The sequence below is a fragment of the Tenrec ecaudatus genome, chromosome 5, assembly GCF_050624435.1.
Source record: "Tenrec ecaudatus isolate mTenEca1 chromosome 5, mTenEca1.hap1, whole genome shotgun sequence".
Taxonomy (NCBI): Eukaryota; Metazoa; Chordata; class Mammalia; order Afrosoricida; family Tenrecidae; genus Tenrec; species Tenrec ecaudatus.
Window position 1 is genome coordinate 33921297 of NC_134534.1, and position 23783 is coordinate 33945079.

The following is a 23783-nucleotide window of genomic DNA, read 5'->3' on the forward strand; positions in this document are numbered from 1 at the left end:
GATTTCGGAGACTATACAGCTAGCTCTGCAGGAGCCTGCAGCCTCCACTTTCTCCCAGAGAATGACTGGTACAGGGAGGGAAGTAGACTAAAATTTATTAAAATAAATTACAGGTACTATAACCTTTTAATTGCTTCTCTTTATTAGGCCCAATTTAACATCCTGTATTTATCCCCACCCCACCCCTTTTTCAATAGGAGACAATTTAAGTTCAGAGAGGTTGTGACTTAGTCAAAAGTAAACTCTGCTAGGAAGGTAAAAACAGATTACAATCTGATCTGTCTGTTTCTCCACTCAGACTTCCTGAGCCCTAGACAACCTGCGTGTATTTTGAGCCACATCCACCGCCTCTGGACAGTTTCTGCCTCGTGGACCTTACGGTCTAGTGCATATAAACTGTCATAAGTGCTGTAAAGGAAGCACAGGCGCACCGTTGGTAATAGCACAGTAGGATCAGAGGAAGGCTTCTTTGAGAAGGGAGCATTGGTAAGATCAAAAGGCCTTGGGGGGAGCCCTAGTAGCTTAGTGTTTCACACTGGTTCACTGCATATCAGCAGTTTGAAACTACCAACCACTCAGTGGGAGAAAGGGCTTTCTAGTGTTGTAAAGAGTTCCAGTCTCAAACTCACAGGGACAGTTCTAACCTGTTTCACAGGGTCTCCTGAGTCAGCATCAACTCGATGGCGGTGAGTTTGTTTATGAAAGGAACTGGTGGTACTGTCTACTAAGTGTTGGACTGCTAAGTTGAGGTTGGCAGTTCTGGCCTAACAGATGCTCTGCTGGAGAAAGATGAAACTTATCTGCTCCCATAAAGATTTACAGCCTCAGAAGCAAATGGAATCGCTGGGTCAGAATTGACTTGATGCCAGTGGTTTTGTTTTGCTTTAAAGCATAGCTTCCCAAACTTGTTTGGCGTGCTTCCCTTTTTTCAGAAAAAAAATTACTCAGCAACCCCTCCCTCCTCCCTGATGATGAAACTTTTGCACTATAGCCCATCGTCCAGGATCGGGTACAGTCCAGTCGTCTGCTTGTGTTGTGCTGCTGCTTGCACACACACACACCCTTCCTCCCTACTCCCCAGGATAGGCCCAGCACCCCACCAGGGGCTAGTATTGCCCACTTTGGGAAACATCGTCTCAAAGGATGGCTTGTCCTGTGAGGGTGAGAACGACGGAAGTTAAAAGTGTACACCAGGGGAGGGAGGGCTGACGGGAACGAGCTGGTGTGCTACACGTGAGTGAGTCAGGTCAGTTTAGCTGCAACCTAGTGGTCATAAAGGAGGGGCAGGGTGTGGCTAGGACGAGAAACAGGTGCTCTGGTAGCTGTGAATCAGGAAAGACTGGGTTTGATCTGAAGTGTAACTATTGTTAGGTTTTTTTCAAGTAGTCACTTTTGCGATTATAGAGGATTGAGTAGGGTGACCAGTCAAGGTGGGGCCTATAGACATTTGGACCAATGTAGTGGTGGAGATAGGACAGTATGAGTTACTCTTTTGAGAGGAATAGTGGCACTTTCTCTTTTGACAGGAGGTGAAGGAGAAAATACTGGTTCAAGTGTATTTAGGTCTGTACCTTTGGGATGGGAAGATGGAGATTACATCTGATTATTATTATTTTCTCAGTAATACAAGGTGAGATCATTAGATTAGAGTGAAGGGGCCTTAATATGGGTTGAGGGAGATGTCCTATAATTTAGTACAACAATTGGACCCTTAGGGAGTTTTTTAGAAAAGACAACACTAAACACTAACAACATGTAATACCAGAAGCGATCGATATTATGGTAAGTAGTTGTACAAGAAGTGACAAGGAGTGAGCATTTAAATTACAAGGAGGGTAATTTAGGGAAGAGCTCTTTGGATAAATCAATTCTAAATTCTATCGCTTTTGTCAAATGAGGGAAAAAATGATATAGGTACAAAACACAACTTTATATCACACTTTTAAGGTAAAAAGCAAAGAAGGTAGATTATAAGTAACTTTTTGCTAAGTTAAAGATGCTACAGTACTTGCTTGATGTCTTTGGAAAAGACCATGATGTAGTGATGGATTTGTGAATTTCAGAACACATTTGGAAAGTGTAGTGATCTTTACTTTTTTTATTCCAGAAAATTCAACTTCAGTAGGTCCTGAGACTTCAAAGTTAAATGAAGCTATTTTCTTCTTAAATATTTTATCACTCACTGCCCTGCTAGTATCACCTCAGTGAAGGAGTAAAATTGCCTTACTCCCGTTTTTACCATTGAAGCAAGAATAACTGATGTTTGCCTTTAGTTAGTTTCCATTTCAGTTTTCAGAGGGATTAGAAATGTTGCCAGTTTTATAGACTATTGGGATTAAATGGAGCAGAGTAGGATGTGTAGTAGTTGGAGTTTACCATTCAATTATGAGGAAGAAAGTAAGCTTTTTACTGTGTGACGTTTCATAAATCGTTAGCATCTTTCTGGTTTAGACGTAATAAATTGCAGAATTGTGAGTAATGAGTGATGAAGATTCAAGAGCATAGTTTTCTCTACGGCTCAGGTCTCTGCTGTTCTCTTCATTTTGAGGCCCATCTTTTTTCTTTCTTTCTTTTTTTTTTTTTTTGCCTACATTATTGTAGCAGCCACTAACTAGTCTTGGCTCTAGTCGAGTCCTGATCCAGTGTGCTGTCTACGTAGCAGCAGCCAGTGTGACTAAAAAGATACAAATCTGTTGGCATTCCTTTCTTGCTTAAAATCCAGCAATAGTTGTCATTTTTAAGACACAAACATTTTCCTCTTTTACAACTTTTTTTGTTTTCTCCTTGTGTATATATACTCAAATGTAAGCAATATATGAGGGGATACTCCCCTCCCCCCCAAAAAAAACCCTCTGATGATATGAGGGGGAAAGTTAGTCAAGGTTTCTATTTAGAGATTCTGAAAAGATTACATAACAGCATGCAACAAAAAGCCATGAATTATGGCAGATGGGGACTGACTGGTTTTGCCTCCATGACAGTGCGCTTGCTCACACAGCCATCTCAGTGCACCAGTTTTTTACAAAAAACAACATACCCCTCTGGCCCCACACACCTGATTCACCTGACTTCACTCAGTGCAACCTCTTTTTGTTTCCGCCAATGAGGAGGACAGCAGTTTGAGATGCAGATAAGGTGAAGAAAAAAACAGCGAGGTGCTGTCAGCCATCCAAACAGATGAGTTGAAAAATGTTTCCAGGAATGGAATCGAAATCTGATAAATGTATTAAGTATAATGGAGAGTACTTTGAAGGTGATTGGGTTATTTTGTAAAAAAAAAAATTTAAATGCATAGCTTTTTGTAATAAAAATTACATTTTGCGGGGGATACCCCATATGTCATTTAAAATTTTCTAGTATCCACATTAAAAGGAAAAATCAACCAGTGAAATTAATTTAAATTATGTATTTAACCAAATATGACGGTGTTTCAGAAAGTGTATGGAAAATTTCAACTAAAAGATAGTTGCATTTTTCCACGGAATTCTTAAGTACCTTTACTTAAAATATTATAACATGTAATAAAAAGTAATTGTTAATAAGCTGTTCAGCAGTGTTTTTCTCTTATGTCTTCTAAATCCAGTGCACTTTTTATACCTAGCACATTTCAGTTCAAACTAGCTACATTTCAGATGTGCACTAGACACTCTGAGAGACTTGTATCATCTATTAGGTGTGAACCTACACCTACCCTACGACCCACGACTGCATGCGACCAAAATGAATAGACAAGCGGGCCTCCAAACTGTGGAAAACATTATTATTATTACACTACATACTCGTGTATATGCTGAGTTATTCACATATTTTTATGCCGTTTTTGTGTTAAAATTAGGTGCCTCGACTGATAATCAGGTCCGCTTATACTCAAGTATATTCGGTAATCATTTTATTGGGGGGCGCTTATAAGTCTTATGACAATCCATCATTCAGTTGTATTAAGCATACCTTTACATATGTTGCCATCAACATTTCCAAAACATTTTCTTTCTACTTGAACCCTTGATGTCAAGCTCCTCTTTTTCCATTCTCCCTCCCCATACCTTCTACCCTCTTACCTTTTTAATTCCATTTTTCCAAGAACTTTGAAAGCCTGCTTATATAATATGCAGCAAAAACCTTGTATGCAAATCTTTAAATTCTTATCTGTTATAATCCCAGACGAAAATCAGCATGTATGGCCCTTGACAATAGAATGTGTAAATAAATTATGCTGTGTTTTATTTACCATATAGCAAGGGTTTCCAAACTTTTTGTTTGAGGATTTGATTATCTGGTAATCCAATGTGAATTTTTTTTAAGGTAGAGTTATATGTGTTTTAAAATAATATCAGAAATTGTTAAAATAGTTAAGTGGCATTAAGAAACCCATCTTCAAACCAAACCCATTGCCACAGAGTCAATTCTGACTCATAGTAACCTGGTGTAAGGTTTACAGGACTATAAATCCTTCTGGAACAAACTGTATATTCCTTGATTAAGTCTCTCTTGGTCATAGTTTAAAATTCTTATACCTTTTTGGACTTTGTAGTATTTTGTTGAGAATATTTGCCTGTGTTTTTATCGGTATGATCTTTTATAGTTTTTTTTTACTTTGAGATCTTATTTAGCTTTATATGGGTTTGCAACACTAAATTTCCCTCTGAGTTCTCTTTTATATATGTCCCGTAAGTTTTGGTATGTTTTGTTTTCATTTTTAATCCATCTTAAATTATTTTATAATGTCTTTGTGATTTCTTCTTTGGCCTGTGGAAGTTTCCATCTGTTACTGATTTCTAACTTTTTTCCCATCACCTGACAATATGAATTTTATGATTTCAAATGTTTCAAACTCCCCAAAACCTTTTCTTTTTAAAATGACCTGATGCATGGTCATTCCTAGCGAGTATTTCTTGTAGTTAAGAATATGTATTCTGCTATCATCAAGTGGGTTGTTCTATGGGTTGGATTGGCTTACAGTATTATTCAAGTGCTTTTCATTTCCTTGTTGGTCTGCTTATTATTGAAAGTGGGACATTAAAGTCCATCTATTTTGTAAAACTATTTTTCTTGAGTTCTGCTGATGTCACATTTTGATAGACGCTCTGTTTCATAGGTACAGATATGAAGGACTTCAGAAAGTTTGTGGGGAATTCCATGATCTCTTCATTCTTCTTTTTCATGAACTTTTTGAAGCCTCCTTAGTTTTATAACAGTTATATTTTCCTGAGGAGATGACTTTCTATCAGTATAAAATGTCCTTTGTTTTTAATAACAATTTTTTTCTTAAAGTATTCGATCATATTATAGCCATTCCAGTGCTCTTTTAGTTACAGTGATAATGGTATGTATTTTTTCATCTTTTTATGTTGAATCGTATTTGTAGATAATCCAAAGTATGTCTCTTGTAGAAAACATAAGGGCCAGACCAAACCAAACCTGCTGCCACTGTATCACTCCTCCTCATAACCACCCTGTCAGACAGTAGCACCACAGGGTTTCCACCCCACCTGCCACCCCCCAAACCAAGCTCAGTGCCATTGAGAAGATGCCCACCCATCCCAACCCCATCAGATAGGATGAACATGCCTGCCGTGGTTTCTGAGCCTGACTGTGGAAAGGAGAAAGACAGAGCTTCCTGAACAGTGCCAGGTGGGTGTGAACTGCTGACCTGGTCGTTAGCAGCCCAACTGGTAACCCACTAAGCCACCAGAGACCCTCTAGATCCGCGCTTCTCAACCTCTGGGTGGAGACCCCTTTGGAGGTCGAACAACCCTTTCACAGGGCTCGCCCGATTCACAACAGTAGCAAAGTGACAGTTGTGAAGTAGCAAGAAAAATAATTTATGCTTGGTGGGGTCACCACCACATGAACTGTATGAAAGGGCTGTGGCATTCGGAAGCTCTAGATAGAGCTTCCAAGGAGGTAAATACTTACAGAGGCAGCCTCATCGTTTCCTGGTCAATGGTGGTGGGTTCAAACTGCCAACTTTCAGTTGGTAACTCGTATACTGTTCTATCAGGGCTCCTAGACAGGATATAATTGGTCTTTATAAAAAATATATCTGCTGATCTCTGCCTTTTGATTGGATTGTTTAATCTCTTTACATCTAGTCTGATTGACGTTAAAGTAGATTTTATATATCTGCCATTCAGCTATTTGTTTTTTCTTTTTGTTGTTCTTTTATAGAAATAGACCCTTTTATGTTAAGTGGATAGATTCGAGTCTACCGTTTTAATCCAACTGTCCTCATCACTATTTTCTCGGTGGCTGTGCAAGTAATTACAGTCAACATCTTAATTTATAAAAGGATAGTTCTAATTAGTGCAGCTTGATTTCAGTAGATTACACAAACTTCGTAGCTCTTGTCTTCCCCCTCTGTCGTTGCTGTCGGTCAGATGGCTTCGCGATACCTTGTCCGTTAACCCAGATGTACAGTTAATGCTTTCAAATCAGGTAGCGTCAAATAGGTTACCAACAAAATATACATTGATATTGTCTTATGTATTTGTCTATGTAATTAACTTTACCACTTATTTTTATTTTCACGTGGATTTAGGTCTCGTATCTTCATTTTAACTCGAAGGGACTCTTGCAGCAGCGCTGTGTGGTGGGTACTGATGATGGTGTTACTCGGCTGGCATTCACAGTGTAAGAGCCATTTTGCTGGCCTCTGGTCTTCCGATTTCTGGTGAGAAATCAGCTGTTAATCTTCTTGAGGCTTTTATGTGTTTGGAGTTGCTTCTTGCTGCCTTTAGGATTCTGTCTTTCTCTTTTGATAGGTTGATTATGATATATCTAGGGTTGAATCTCTGTGAGTTCATCCTACTTGGAATTTGCTCAATTTCTTGGGACTGTAGATCAATTTTTTAAAATACAATTATTTCTTTAAGTGTTCCTTCTGCTCCTCTTTCTCTGTCTCCTTCCAGGACTTTTAGTATACGTATATGTACACATATAGTTCATAGACTTAATGGTATTTCACAGGTGTTAGAGAGGTTGTTCATTTTCCTTCATTTTTTCTTTTTTGGTTTCATACTGGATATTCCTTGACCTATCATCAAATGCTGATTCTCCCTTCTGTTCTTTCAGATCTTCTGAGCCTTCCTAGTGATTTTTTCATTTCAGATTTTGTGCTTTCCAATCCCAGCATTTTTTAAACTCACTTTTATTGGCGATCTCATACTTTATTTTAATTCTTTAAATATAGTTGGATTTTGTAGGCCCTGGTAGCATAGTGAATTATATATTGGGCTATTAACTGTGAGGCTACCAATTCAAAACAACCAACTTTTCTGTGAAGAAAAGCGAGGTTTTCTACTCCCATAAAGAGTTACAGTCTTGGAAACCCACAAGGACAGTTTCTTCTCTGTAGAATCAGAGTCGGATTTAACTCAGTGGCATTGAATTAGAATTGTCTCTGTTAAGTCACATGCCTAGGTATCTTTAAGTGTAGTTGCTACTGACGTCCATGCCGCCATAGATTTTGTTCGTTGGTCTTTTTCTAGCTGCTTTCAAAGTTCTTGTTGCTAAAGCAGGTTGTAGTTTTCAGAAACTTGCTTATATTTGAGTATGGATTTCTTTTAGTTATCTTAGATGGAGTTTGCTCAGCTTGCATACATCTACAGAATTTATAATCTGTAGGATATGTCTTTCACCAAACTCTCCAGATTTTCAGCCCCCCCCCCCCCCTGTTTCTTAACAGATACATTTTTTAGCCACTCTCACTTTCTTCTCTCCTTCTGGGACTTAGGTGCTACAAATGTTACACCTTTTATTGTTGCAGGGATTCATCTCTTTCTCCCCATCTTTCTCTCCACTAAGGTTGGGGAATTTGTATTCATCTTTTTTTTTTCCCGACATGGTGACTCTTCTGTCATCTCTAATCTAGTTAGTATGTACCTTTTTTTTCCCCAACAGTTTTATTGATATATAATTCAAATATCATATAAGGTAATAGTTCAATCACATTAAGAAGAGTTGTACAATCATCACCATAATCAGTGTTAGAACAACATTCATTTTCTATATGGGCTCCTTGGCGTTTACCTTATATTTTTAAGTCATCCTTGTGAGTAGTTGAGCTTCATTTTCTTTCTTTTTTTAAAAAACATTTTATTAGTGGCTCATACATCAATTGTATAAAGCACATCTGTACATTCTTTGCCCTAATCATTTTCAAAGCATTTGCTCTCCACTTAAGCCCTTTGCATCAGGTCCTCTTTTTTTCCCCTCCCCCCCCCACTACCCCCTCCCTCATGAGCCCTTGATAATTTATAGATTATTATTTTGTTATATCTTGCCCTATCCGGCGTCTCCCTTCACCCCCTTCTCTGTTGTCCGACCCACAGGGAGGAGGTCACATGTAGATCCTTGTAATCGGTTCCCCCTTTCCAACCCTCTCACCCTCTAATCTCCCAGTATCGCCCCTCACACCCCTGGTCCTGAAGGTATCATCCACCCTGGATTCCCTGTGCCTCCAGTTCCTATATGCACCAGTGTACAACCTCTGCTCTATCCAGACTTGCAAGGTAGAATTTGGATCATTGTAGTTGGGGGGTGGGGTAGGAAGCATCCAGGATCTGGGAGAAAGCTGTATTCTTCATCGGTGCTACATTGCACCCTGACTGACTCATCTGCTCCCCTAGACCCCTCTGTGAGGGGATCTCCAGTGGCCGACAAATGGGCTTTGGGTCTCTACTCTGCACTTCCCCCTTCATTCACTATGGTAAGATTTTTTTTTTTATGATGTCTTATACCTGATCCCTTTGGCACCTCGTGATCTTACAGGCTGGTGTGCTTCTTCCATGTGGACTTTGTTGCTTCTGAGCTAGATGGCTGCTTGTTCACCTTCAAGCCTTTAAGACCCCAGACACCTTTTTGTTTTTTAATCATTTTATTGGAGGCTCATAAAACTCTTATCACAAGTTGTATGAGTCCCTAATAAAATGTAAAAAAAGAAAAGGGGAGAAAAAAAAAAAGAAAATGATTAGGGCAAAGAATGTACAGATGTGCTTTATACAATTGATATATGTATATGTATGGACTGTGATAAGAGTTGTATGAGCCCCTAATAAAACGTTTAAAAAAAAAACTCTTATCACAATCCATACATACATCCATTGTGTCAAGCACATTTGTACATTCGTTGCCATCATCATTCTCAAAACATTTGCCCTTAAGCCCTTGGTTATCACCTCCTCATTTTCCCCCCTGCTTCCCCTACCTCCCTGCTCCCCCCTCCCTCATGAACCCTTGATAATTTATAAAGTATTAGCATTTCGTCATGTCTTACACTGTCCGGCGTCTCCCTGCCTTTATCCACATTTCTGTTGCCGGTCCCCCAGGGAGGAGGTTATATGTAGATCCTTGTAATCAATTGCCTCTTTTTTAACCCACCTTTCCTCCACCATCCGGTATCACCACTCTCAGCACTGGTCCTGAAGGGATCATCTGTCCTGGATTACCATACCTTTTTTATGTTAATTTCAGTTAATTTTTTTTCATTTTTCTATTTCCTGTTTCTATTTTTTATTTGAGTTTTGATTTTATTGTTCATTTACAATTTTTTTTCTTAAGGTTCCTTAAAGTTGTCAGAGAATTCCTACAGCTCCGTCAGCTTGCTGAATACTCTTACTGCTTTGCTTATAAGGGTTGGCATTTTCATGCATTTTTTTGTATGCTAAGTGATTTGGGTTTGTGCCTTGGACATTTTGAGTATCACATTATGAGATTCTGTGTCTTGTTTGTAACTTGTGGGAAATACTGATATTTTGTTTTAACTTTTATGTGTTTTAATATTAGGTCGGTTTTAAAAGCCAGTACTACTCATAAGAGCCTCTAGTTCTCAGACTTGGACCTGACTAGAGAGCTACCTGTTAGGTCAGATTTATGAATGTGCTTGTCCAGAGTGCCCCCAAGGCTTAATTCACTTTCCTGGAATCCTCTACCATGTTACTTTCCAGTTCCCTGGCCACACCCCTCCTCACCTGCTTCCCCTTCTGGGGTGTATAACCCAGTAGCTCCCAGTTTTTCACTTGTTGCTGGGACCAAGGCAAAAGGAAAAATTGCCACTCCACTGAGTGGGGAGGATGTTGCTCTCTTGGACTTTTGGCTTCTGGAGACTTGCAGTTCGTGACTGCTCGTACTGCCACCACCATGAAACAACACTAGGGTTAGAACATGATCCAAAAAAAACAAAAACCAAACTCAGTGCTGACTCACAGTGACTCCTGTGTGTCTCCAAGACTTTAACTGTTGATGAGAATAGAAAGTCTAGTCTTTCCCCATGGAGCTGCTGGTGGCTTCAAACCGCCTAGATGCGGCTTGCAGCCCAAGAGCAACCACTACTACTAGGGCCCCTGATCACAGGGGAGAGAGAAATAAGACAAAAATCCCTGGGATAATGCCTCTACCCATGCTGGGCTTGTTTCCTTTCGCACTGCGTGAGCAGAACTAGATAAAGGGTTGGTTTCTCGTGTACCTTACTGTGTTCCAAATGGTCATTTTCAAACTCGGGATTGAACTGAGCTCAGCTCGGAATGTTAAACACACACCACTCGACTCGGTGGGACTTCATATTTTGATGTCCCTTCCCAATCTTTCGAGTTTTCAGAGTTCTAAAATAACTGCCCATATATCCTTTGTTTTAGAGTTTAATACTGCAAGAGCTAATAAAAAGTACATGTTTACTTCATCTTACCTAGAACCAAAATGCCAGTTCATTTTATGTAATTGTGTTCTGAAAAAGGAGCCCTAGTGGCTCAATGGTCAAGTGCTCAGTGCTAACCAAAGACTGGCAGTTTGAATGTACCAGCCTGGGAGAAAAGGCCTGCTGGTCTGCTTCCACAAAGAGGACCCTGCCCTGCCCTTGGTCAGGATGATTTGGGATTAACTTGAAGGCACACAGCATTTTCTAAACGGTGGTCCGGATGGCACAAATGGCTAACATGCTTGGCTGCTAATTTTGAGGTTGGAGGTTTGAGTCCACTCCCAGGCACGTCCAATGGTAGTCCTTCAGATTGATCTACTTCTACAAGTTAGTCACTGAACACCCGGTGGCCCGTGGAACACAGCTCCTGTCTGAGACTCGTGGGGCTGCCACCAGTGGGGGAGAGTCTGAGGCAGAGTCCACACCAGCAACCGTTTCCTGAGTAGTGCTCTGGCCACATTCCACACACTTACAATCAGTGTTTTCTAGTTTTCATTAAATTTAAAATGAACTGTAATTTTCATTTTCACCAGTGTTCATTACCAAAGTTAGCTTTGTATTTTCAGTGAATAGGTTTTGGAGCTATCTAAATTTTCCATTTAAGCTTTGTATGGTGAGTCCTATTGAACTTGTGCTATTTCTAATTGATTGACTTTCTCTGCAACTTAGCATATGCCAAGCATTTCCGTTTCCTTTCAGATTGGGAGTTTTGATCCCAGACTGTCTGGAATCCAATCTCACTGCACAACTTACTAAGTGGCCTCAGAAATAAAGTTTTGACCATATAATCTTAGTCTGTATTTTCTGTGTGCTTTTTTAAAAAATTGCCTTTTAACTGTTTTAAGCATGTTACTACTGACGCTTAGAGGATGAGACATAGGGATTCATTGCACTATCTTTCCTAAATTGCACATGTCTGAAATGTTTCCCAATAAATAAAGAAAAAAGAAACTGTACCTCCAAGCCACCTGGCCAAAACCAAACCCACAGCCATTGAATTGATTCCAACTCCTCGCTTCCCTGTCAGACAGAGTAGAGCTGCCCTTGAGAGTTTCCAGACTGTCACCGTTGCCCGGATACGCAACCACTTCTGTCCTGCAGAGTGGCGGTGGTTTCCAAGTGCTGGACCACCACATCACCAGGGCTCCTTTCAGCTACCAAGCCAGTTGCATTTACATTCCCCATCAAAATGCTAACAATTATTTTATTTTGACTCCTTAAATTTTCTTCTCCCTTATCTTTCTTGTTCTCTGTGCTATCGTTTTTCTTGAAGTCAGCCACCAGATTGCTCTCAAAAAAGTTTCAATGAAGTAAGTGTTCTTGAATAGTAAGTACATGTTTGCTTGCTGTCTTACACACACACACACACACACACAGAGATACGTATGGATTATCTGTGTATTTTTAAGCTACTACTTAGCTGAATGTGTTTATTTTGCCTTCACACATGAAAGATGGTGCAGCTACATACAAAATTTCAAGTTCTCAGGTACAAATAAGTCACAAAGTATTGCTACGAAGGTCTCCATTCATATACACACAGACGGTTTATACCCCTTTAAGACCTCCCCAAACCCCCAAAATCTTACCTGCATGTCTTGACTTTAAGTGGCCCAGTGAATCGATCGCCTCAAGACACATTTTTTTATTGGACCTTTTTTTGGAGGGCACCTGAATGAGACTGAGACAGTGTAGTAGCGAGAGGACTTGTCTGCAGCCATCCGCGGATCACTTGTTTGCTAACACAGTATGTCTGGGATAAACCTGTGTGTGTGTGAACTGGAGCACTAGCAGCAGTCCTTTTTTACTTACCTGCATGTGTGTGCGCATGCGCACACACACACAGCGCTGTATCTGTTTAGGACGTTCTCATCTCTCTCCCTCACTCTTCCTATGTTTGCGCTGTTTGTTACTCCCATTGCTAACTTGTGTGTGTGCTGAGAGCTTGGCTTCCTTCAGGGGAGGAAATAAAATGTCCACATAGGTACATTCACAGAAATTTTGTATATTATTTCACATGACTCCAGATCCAGGATATTCACAGTCCTGTTCTTGAACCAGTGCCTTGGCACCACCTGGAAACTTACTAGAAATGCAGAATCTCAGACCCTACCTCCAATAGTGCATTAGAATCTTCATTTTAGCAAGCTCTGCAGGGGATGTAGTTCATATTCAACGTGCAGAAACACTGCTCAGGAGGTTAGAAACCCCGTGGTGTGTATGATCTATATTGATATTTTTCTGTCTTCTGGTGGATTTTACTTTTTTAAAATAAATTATTTTGGTAGTTTCACAAGCACTTAAAAATTATATCTTGATAACTTGTACCTATCTAATTAAAGTAGAAATAATTTATTTTGAAATTGTCCCAGCACAGTCTAGAATTTGAACAGCAAACTATGTTGTAGTGGCATAATGGATACAGGAGGCAGAGTATAGCCCCATTCTTAAAGCAATAGCAAACAGTTCTGTAGTAGTTACTATGTGCCAGGTGATGATATAGTTGCTCTGTGAGTGTGTGTGTGTGTGTGTGTGTGTGCGCGCGTGCGCATAAGGGTATGTATAAACACACATATTCATTCACTTCTCATAACAACCTGATGAGCCTTAATACACTTCTCATTTCCCTTCATAGATAAAGGACTCTGAGGAACAGAGAAGCTGTCTTAGCTGTCTAGTGTTGCTGTAACAGAAATATCACAGTGGGATGCTTTGAAAAAGAAATTTTTATCTCCCAAGTCAAGAAGGCTAGGATGTGAATAGAGAAAGGCACCAGCAGTGTTTCCCAAAATTGGTGATACTGGCCCCCGAGGCTGCTGGACCAATCCAGGGGCCACAAAAGCAAATGCCTACCTACACTTTATCCTGGACTGCGGGATACATTCTTCACTGCTCGGGAGTTGCTTAGTGATTTTTTTTTTTTCTGTAAAGAGGGCATCAGGCCTAGGAATCTAGTGCACAGGCTTTTGGTTTTATTTGGCCTGCTGTCCGCTTTTCATAAAATAAGTTAGCACTCTTAAGCTATGAAAGACTTATGTTCTGTAGATAATAATCCAGGATGAAATGTAGGTCTCTGCTTTTGCAGCCTCACTGGATTGGGTTTCAGTAATTCCTCTTGGTTACATTGCCCTTGATCAAGCCCTACCAGGCTTCCTACACTCTCCTCGCCTTTGATTTTGGATCACTCATTCCCTTGTCCCTGTGTTTGTTAACACCCACTTCCTTCCCTCCAGCTACCCCATCTCCCATGTCCCCCGGAACCGTCGATCCCCTTGTGTTTTTCATGTAGTCAGCTTCTCTGATTATTTGGTTGGCATATAGATTGAGTATATATATTGAGAGAAGAACTGTCTGTGTGGGTTTCTAAAACTGTAAGTCTTTAGAGGAGCAGAAAGCCTTATCTTTCATCAGCAGAGTGGCCAGTGGTGTCAAACTCATAATCCAGGAAGGCACCAGGGCTCTTCCCCTTGAGTATATCTCACCTGAATTTTGAGATCATCACAGGAATGGATTTGATGCATTGAACTCTGATGAATGACGGCCTGACCAGCTGTTAAATTATATCAAGAACATCAAACATACAGAAAGCAGAGTCATTAAAAAGACAGAAAAGGTCAGAGTAGATGGCAGAAGAAATGGAAACTTGCTCTTGATCGCAGAGTAAAGCAAATGGAAGAAATGATAAAGTAAAAGTGGTAAACGGAAAATTTCAAAGAGCAGCTTGAGAAATCAAAGTATTTTAATGAAATATGCAAAGACCTGGAGTTAGAAAACCAAGAAGAAAGAATGTGCTCAGGATAACTCAATTTAAGTGTCAAGTTACAAAATTAAAGGATTCTATGTGCAGAATGTTGAATTATGGACGAAGCATCACAGGGCAGTGGAAGGAATGCAATACAACTTTGCATCACAACCACTAGTAATTATCAGTGCTTCTTAGTTACACGTCTAATCAGTTTTAAATTGAAAAAGTTGGTAAAATACTTCAGTTTAATTACTTGCATCCCTGGTTAGTGTATCAAAGTGAATAATGGTTGAATTAACAAGACTTCCTTGTGTGGCTATAGATAATTGTACAATCACAAATACTAACGTGGTAGAGCTTTTCTTAGGTGGTACAAATGGTGCACACTTAACTGCTAACCTACAGGGACCCAGTGGCATTGTGGAACGAAGGGCCCGGCAGTCTGCTTCTAGTAAAAGTACAGTGAAGAAGACGTGTGGAGCAGTTCTGTAGTTGAACACTGTGGTCACCATGAGTTGGAATCAATTTGAAGGCTCTCAGCAAACAGCAAAGAAAGCCCTCTTTCTAAATAGAATTATTCCCGTAAGTATAAGGGTTAGGATTCCAACCCCTGTTTTCGAGAGACACAATTTATTCATAGTAAGAGCTAGGGTTTGGACCCAGATAACCTGGCTACAGTCATCGCGCTATACTGCCTCTTTGTAATTTTAGCTACATACCTTCCTAAAGTAATTAATGTAGCTTCTAAGCAAGCTGATTAGTTCCTGATAGGTTTGCTCTGTTTAATTCATAACTGGGACTCATCTGCTTGTGGTGCTTGATAGCTCAGCTAGAGATGCCAGATCATTAGTGCTTTCTGAATTAATTTTACTTTGCCCTCAATTGAGATTTTCTAGATGGCAAGATTCAAGATTTTATATTGTCTACCCTGAAGGTTTGTTTTGAGGCTATTAAATAGCATAAGTAAATACTTAAAAGATCATTTTTGTCTAAGATTTATATAGACAAAAGGCTATTTGTGGGAACAGTTATTGGATGGCTAATAAAATTAAAACAAAACTTTACAAACAGTTGAAGAAATACAAATAAAATAGTAAATATATAAAAATCCACATGTTCAAGAAAATATTGAAATGCTCAGTAAAAACACATGTCAAAATGTAATGCAATGAAATGAACATTTGTGAATGACTGGAAATTGACGTCTTTGGATGATGGCTTTATTGATAATATTTTGACTTTTCATGAGCATTTTCCATATTATTTCATCTTCATAAACTTTCCCTAACATAGGACATGAGGCAGAGTGCAGCTTTTCCATATAAGTAATGCTAAAATTAGCATTGCTTTTAATTTTTGTCCGAAAATCCCATTGTTTTTCTTGAGCCATCAAATTAGAATTACTAGATCAAAAAGTTGGAGTATTTTTAAAACTCAATAAAAATAGAATAATAAAAATCATACCTAATGTTTTTATTAAACAATGTGGTAGGCACTTGTGTTAAGTAAGAAATTAAGTAGTCGAAGCCTACCTCCTTGCCAATAGTTTGGCAAAGACTACTATGAATCCAGTCCCCAAAGTATAGCAATTGATCCTGTTCTCATGCTCCCACTTGTGCATCCAAACGGCATTCTCCAACACTAGCCACCCAACACTGGGTCAGAGCTTACAGTTTCAAAGGACTGGGTCCTCAAACCAGGACCATCACCACCCCCCGCCCCCGAAGTCCTTCTTTGACTCCAGGTATCCTGTGCAAAGTCAGAACCCACAGGTTGGAAGAATACCATTCTTTAGCATGCCAAACAGGCAGACACCAGCCCTGAGGTTTTATGGGGTTCAAATGACACCCCACCCTTCTTATCCTTGAGCCATACATTTCAGTACTGACTTCCAACTGCTCCTTTAAGGTGCCAGCAGCAAACTTGTGAGTTCACATAGCATCCTCACTATGACCTTGACCACTCTGGGGTTACTAATTCACTGGAATGACTCATAGAATCTCATAGTGTATACTATGTTATGGCTTCAGATTATTGTTAACTAAAAGGAATCTAAATGAGGAAATAAATCAGGTGACGTCACGGAGGGTACCCAACACAAGCTTTCATGCCTCTAAAGATGTGCGGCTCTCTCCAAAGAGCAGATGTTCTCAGGAAGCATATCTGAACCTGAGGATTGTAGATCAGCCAGTTCAGGTGTCCATGAGAGATTGCATCGTGTCTCCTGACTTCGGTCAATGTCAGACCAATATCAGGCCACTAAGTGTTTCCTCCAGGGCTAGTTAGCTCCCAATCAAAGCCTCAGATGTTGTCACTTAAGAAAACAAGACAAAACAAAAAACAACCTCACTAACGGCAAGTCAACTCTGACCCAGAAAAGAGGCCAAATTGCTTTCTGCAGCTCACAGCATTGCTCTAAGTACTGTGTGTGTATAAATTTAACTTCACGTCAAGACTGTGGAAGGGATCCAATTTTAACTATTGTATAGAAAACTAAGCCACAGAGAAATGAAATAATTTTCTTAAGGTCACACAATTACAACACACACCAGGATTATTTTTATCAAAAAAATATCATCATGTTACTTGAGAGTTGTGCTTGTAGAATTTAAGATGATATGTCTTAATATCCTAGCCAGCCTTGAGAAACCCTATGGAGCTCTGTTGTACGCCGTAACAAATGGAGTTAGCGTGGGCGGGAAGCTCCTTGATGGCCACAGGTGAGATTTTTAGTTTATGTTAGATGGGAGTGGCCGCTGGGTTGTGCAAAGTGTTAAACATTTGGTTACTCGCTGAAGGGCTGGCTAATGTACCCAGAGGACTCAAAGGAAAAGCCTGACATTCTGCTTCCCAAAGGTCACACCTGTTAAAAACCCCGTGGAGCACAGTTCTCATCCAAAACATACTGGGGCTGGGGTGTCTATGAGTCAGAACTGATTCGACAGCAACTGACTTTTTGTATTCGATGATAACAAGGGCTATTATTATTTTTAACACATAGCATTAATATGTACAGAATGACTTTTTAGAGCTATGTATTTAAGTATATAGAAGTATTGGGTTATTTATTTAACACAGGAAAAAAGAAACATGTTCAAGAGACTTTGATGTTGAGGCACATTACGTCTACTCTGTCACCATGCTATCATATACTGTATTGGATTTTAGTATTTTTCTGGATACTTTTGATACCAGTTGCCAGCCCATCTTTTAAAAAATGCTTTCATACTTGGGGACTAAGTAAATGTACCTTTAGTTTTCTCCTACTGCATTACATCCAGGTTGCATCTGCAGAAGGGCACCTTCTATCAGGGATGCTTGTACGTCTTTTAGTCTTGGTGGTAGAAGATCCTGTGAGACATAATTAATTATTTAATATGGCCCTTCAAGCCATATGTCTGTAACTCCCACCATGTGAAACACTACTAGAGGGGATTGGTCCGTTTTGCTGCTTGACTGGGTATAAAAGTGAACTACCACAGAAGCAGAGACAGGAATCCCAACCACCAAGAAAGAAGAGTCACCAGCGGAGCAAGGGGAGATCCTCCCTGAAGTGATGGAGGCAACAGCGATCATAGCCCCAGCACTGTGAGCAGAGTGGCAGGAAGGCTTCTTAGCTCAGGGAGGCAGAGGCCAAGGGACAGACCCGTGTGCCTAAAGCCAAGGATGAGAGAGAGATGCCTGCCAGCATGACTTTGAAAAGGCACTGCAGAAGAGCATCTGTATCCTTCCCATTTTGTTACCTTCCCAAGTTGCATCGTAATCCTGAGTATCATCCGTGAGTTCTGTGTGGCCATTGCAAAAATCGTCAAGCCCAGCGAGAAGTGGAGTGCCATGGGAGGAATGCTTGATGTTCGGACAGGGTAAAGAAGGATGGGGTAGGGCTTGGGGGTGGAGATACAGCTGATCTCTGCATTGTGGCTGTCAGTCTTAGGCTGTTATGAAGTCGGACTCTCCTCCCTTGTGTAGCCAGAGAAGATCAGACGTGGCTTCCACCATGTTTCCTCACCCTGGTCTTCGGACTTGGTCCGATGCCTCGGTAGCTATGCAATTTAGGCCCATTGGTTTAATCTTGGGATAGTTTAAAATAATTTGAAGAACATTATATGGCAAACTAGACTTTGCAAATGTGAACCCAATTCCTATAAATGATAGCCCAGGCGGGTCCTCTAAAGGTTTTTACAGAAAATTTTCTAGCACAAATGCTTGAGATGGGATGGTTGAAATATAAAAGCTGATTTTCTCTGCCACTTGAAGTAATGAAGTATAAGATATGACCATTTGGTGTGGAGGATGTTGGAGAAACATGTAGACCGTGTGACTCCAGACTTGAAAATACTTTCTGAACCTCTCCAAAGTAAAAGGGGTGTTGGAATAGACTCATCAAGTGAAGAGCATTCATGGACCTCAGTGACAAGAACGTGGCTTTTTTTTATCTCTTGAGCTTACTTATCCTACGAGTCTCTCTTTTTTTAAGGCAGTCCACCCCTCTTGACAATACCCAGGTGCTGTAGGTTACCAGTTGGGCTGCTAACTACAAAGCCAGTAGTTCGAGGCCACCTATTGCCCCAAGGGAGACAGATGAGGCTTTCTGCTCCTATAAAGATTTATAACCCCAGAAACCCAAAGGGACAGTTCTACTCCTTTTTAAAAATTAATCATTTTATTAGGGGCTCATACTACTCTTATCACAATCCATACATCCATCCATTGAGTCAAGCACATTTGTACATTTGTTGTCATCATCATTCTCAAAATATTTTCTTTCTGTTTGACCCCTTGATATCAGCTCCTCATCTTTCTCCTCCCTCATGAACCCTTGATAATTTATAAATTATTACTATTTTTTCACGTCTTACACTCTTTGATGTCACCCTTCACCCACTTTTCTGTTGTTCATCCCCCAGGGAGGGGGTTATACGTAGATCCTTGTAATCGGTTCCCTCTTTCCACCCCACCTTCCCTCCACCCTCCCAGTATCGCCACGTATATTTTTTATTTAGCAAACTATGTGAATGCTTGTGGACAATACCCTCATTGGCACTAAAATGTAAGTATGTGTTTGCCTGGCTTTGCTGCCCATGCATGAATCCATCTTTTTCACAAATAAAAGATGATGTCCCACCATGTTGACTTACAGGGTAGGCCTACACTTAGGAATCTCTTCAATAAATTATAAGCAAATTTGGAGGTTAAGTATAATGTTCTTCTACCAAAAGCCCTTATTGAAGGAAAGCCAACCTAGAGGGAGTTGCAGAGATAGAAACCAGTGCCCATCCAGCCTCCTCTCTTCAAGCAGGAAAGCAGGTGCTTTGAACGTGTCCCTGCCCTGCTTCCCCAGATGCAGCCGACATTTTACGGTGACTTTCCCTTAGCACATTCATGCATGCAACGTGTTCCTAATAGGAATTGCAAATTTTAAACATTTTTTAAACCTTAGATCTAAAACCAATGAAAAGGGAGTAGTAGTTTCTATTGAAACAATGGCAGCAACAGCAAGTGCTGGTCGGGTTGGATGTGAAGGCCCTCGGGCTGAGTCTCAAGCTCTCTAACATTTACTTCTCACATAGCTTGACATGAATTATCTATAAGGTTCTCACAGTGCTGTCTGTAAATATATAGAAAGACATTTACAACAGTCATAAATTAGAGGAGAGGCTTTATTTTGCATAATTTAAAACTTAAGATACTACAGTACAGTGCTGAAGAGAAGACATTGAAGGGAGTAAGATTTTTAAAAACCTCATCATAAGGCAGCTACACATTTTTAGGATATGTCACTCACTTGCATGGATTGCTAATACAGTTCATGTTGTGTACCATATGGCTAGCATAGTAAGTTATCAGAGCTGTATGTTCTTTTGTTTTTCATTAAAAAAGAAAACTTTGTCACAGGAGTCCAGAATACTTATGTAAGCACATAGGATAACAATGAACTTGTGTACCTAACGTCTGCCCCAAAACCATTTACCCAAGGCCAGACTTACCCTACCGATAGTCATATTAAGGTCTCCCTCAATATTATTTTGAAGAAAATATTAGATGTATCATTTCATCCATATATATTTTTAATGAATTTCTAAAAGCTAGGGGGTTTTAAAAATCATTTTATTGGGGACTCATACAATTCTTATCACAATCCATACATCCATCCATTGTGTCAAGAACATAAGTACATTTGTTACCATCATCATTCTCAAAACACATGCTTTCTACTTCAGCCCTTAATGTCTGCTGCTCATTTCTCCCTCCCTCCTCATTCCCCCCTACCTCATGAACCCTCATCATTCATAAATTATTATTATTTTGTCATATATTACACTGTCTGACGTCTCCCCCTGCCTTCTCTGCTGTCCCTCCCCCAGGGAGGAGGCTATAAGTAGATTCTTGTAATCAGTTTCCCCTTTTTACCCCACATTCTCCCATTCTCCAGGCATCACCACTCTCACCACTGATCCTGAAGGGTTTATCTGTCCTGGATTTTCTGTGTTTCCGGTTCCTATCTGTACCAGTGTACATCCTCTGGTCTAGCCAGATTTGTAAGGTAGAATTGGGATCACAATAGTGGAGGGGAGGAAGCATTTAAAAACTAGAGGAAAGTTATATGTTTCATCATTGCTCCCATGCATCCTGACTGGTTCATCTCCTCCCCATAACCCTTCAGTAAGGGGTGTCCGGTTGGCTACCAATGGGCTTTGAGTCTCCACTCAGCACTCACCCACATTTTCAATGATATGATTTTTTTTGTTCCTTGATGCTTGATACCTGATCCCTTCGACATCTCGTGGTCACACAGGCTGGTGTGTTTCTTCCATGTGGGCTTTGTTGCTTCTGAGCTAGATGGCCACTTGTTTATCTTCAAGCCTTTAAGACCCCAGATGTTATATCTTTTGATAGCTGGGCACCATCAGCTTTCTTCCCCACATTTGCTTATGCACATGTTTGTCTTCGGTGATTGTATCAGGGAGGTGGGCACCCACTGATGTGATTTTTAGTTCTTTGATGTCTAATAACTGGTCCCTTCTACACCTCGTGGTCAGCCAAGCTGGTGTGCTTCTTCCATGTGGGCTTTGATGCTTCTCAGCTAGATGGCCGTTTGTTTATCTTCAACCCTTTAAGACCCCAGATGCTATATCTGTTGATAGCAGGGCACTGTCAGCTTTCTTCACCACATTTACTTATGCACACATTTTTCTTTAGCAATCGTGTCAGGAAGGTGTGCATCCTGGGATGCCAATTTAATAGAACAAAGTGTTCTTGCATTAGTAAGTGCTTGAGTAGAGGCCCAATGTCCATCTGCTGCCTTAATAGTAAACTTATAAATATTTGCACACAGATCTGTTTCCCCACACTCATATATAAATATATTTACGTGTGTACATTCCAGTCTTTGGACCTCTATAAATACCCTTTGTCACCTAGTTCTTTCCTCTATTTCCTTTTACTTTCCTCTGCCCCACTATCATGCTCAAGCTAAGGGTGTTTTTACTTAAGTCATTAGTACTCTGCATTGAACGCAACTCAGAAATCATTGTTATTTTTTCTCAATTTCATAGAAAAATTCAGTTAGGTTCAAATTTAAAGTTTCATGAATGTTGTAAGTATTTTTTTTTCAGGGGCAGGCCAATAAGGCTTGCTTTTATCGAGTGACTGATCAATAGAAATGCCAAGGCCACTATGTACAGAGAAGAGAGGGGAGTTTATATCTTGGTCTCTTCCTCCTTGGACAGAGTCTGGATCATCTCTTCTTTCTTGGCCTGGAGTCGCTCCTCACGGCGCTTGCGTGCTTCCTTGGTCTTAGACCTGCGCTCCTCAGCCTGGTCAGCCAGGAGCTTCGTTCCCCTTCACCTTCAGGTACAGGCTGTGATACATATGGCGGTCAATCTTCTTTGACTCCCGGTATTCCCCGAGCAGCCAGTGCAGGATCCTCATCCATCTTTATCCACGTGACCTTCTCGGGCATGCGAGCATTGGCAGTACCCTTTCGCTTACCTGTGCCCATATGCCTGCCCTTCCGGTGGGCTAGGGTGTTTTTGCGGCATCGGGCCCGAGAATGGACGGTCACAGGCTTGCGGATGATAAGGCCATCTTTGATCAGTTTCCGGATGTGCTGACGGGAATTGGCATTGGCAATCTCATTGGTCTAGTTGCAGTCCAACCAGACTTTCTTCTTGCCACAGTGGAGGACGCTGGAGGCAAGCCTTGTCTGAAGCCTGAGCATACTCATGGCTGCGGATGCAGCGCCGAAAGGAAAGCATTCAATGTTGTAAATATTTGAGAGTCAAAATAAAGTATATACAGTTGCTTGATAAGTATATTTTTTAACATATAGATATACCCTTCTCTCCCCCAAGGCTCTACTTCCTGCATCATTTGACTACGTTACAGTACCACACCAAACTCATAGATGATACTCCCAATTTTGGGGCCTCTGAGGGTACAATTGAGAATCAGAAATGCTCAGGATATACTTTTCAGTCAGGATAGTCTCTCTTAGCCATGTCCATGAACTATAATCCATTAATAGGATCTATTTAGCTATAATTCCTTGTGTGATGTATTATAATTCTGGACACGATGCCTGTGACTGTAAACCCATTTTGTGGGGAGTTCCCTGCTACACTAACGGACAGGATTAAGGTGGGATTAAATCCTGACCTTAGTAGAGGATGTGAACCAAGCCACACTTTGTTTCCTTGGTGGATATGGTCTGCTAAAAGAAAACAAAATCACTCCATCAAAGTCATTCCTCTGCGTGTAAGAGTCATCGTGGACACAATACTCAGGATCTCCAGAAGAGGAGCATGGTCCAGATCTATGTGAAGTGGCAAAGACCAAGTCCAGTCACTGAAGACTGTGAAACAGAGACTATGTGACAGAGCAAAAGAGTCCAGCTGAAATCAGTGGCAGAGGCAAGGAAACCATGAGACAGAACAGAGAAGTGGGGCTGTGACTGAGACAGACTGACAAGCAGGCTTCCTGGTCCAGAGAGGCAGAAACCAAGGACCACAGGCTGAAAGTCTGACGACTTGGCTACAGGCTGAGGAGGAGAAGTGTTGCTGATCCTGACTTGTAATGAACTATTAACTTCCCTAATAAGCTCCTATAATTGTGAAATTTGTCTGAGTTTCGTGTGGTCATTGCAATGGATTACAAACCCAGCAGAGAGGGGTTGATATCAAACAAGTAAAGAAAGATGGAGAGTGGAGGCATGCCTTACCTCTACATCATGTCAGTAGGGACGCCAGAGGAGATCCGATACAGCTTCTGAGCCAGTTTATGCACCCAAGACATGGCTCTGGCTCTTGGTGGCCCTCAACCCCTCTGCCACTTAGCCCCTTGGCCTCT

The 23783-nt window shown here is 40.7% G+C and overlaps 1 protein-coding gene and 1 pseudogene across 1 annotated transcript in view; one reads left to right on the forward strand and one right to left on the reverse strand.

The window, feature by feature from the left end:
* Nucleotides 1–23783, forward strand: part of LRP12 (LDL receptor related protein 12) — a 73850-nt gene that overhangs the window by 10011 nt on the left and 40056 nt on the right. The window lies entirely within an intron of this gene.
* Nucleotides 22022–22662, reverse strand: LOC142448477 (large ribosomal subunit protein eL19-like; annotated as a pseudogene).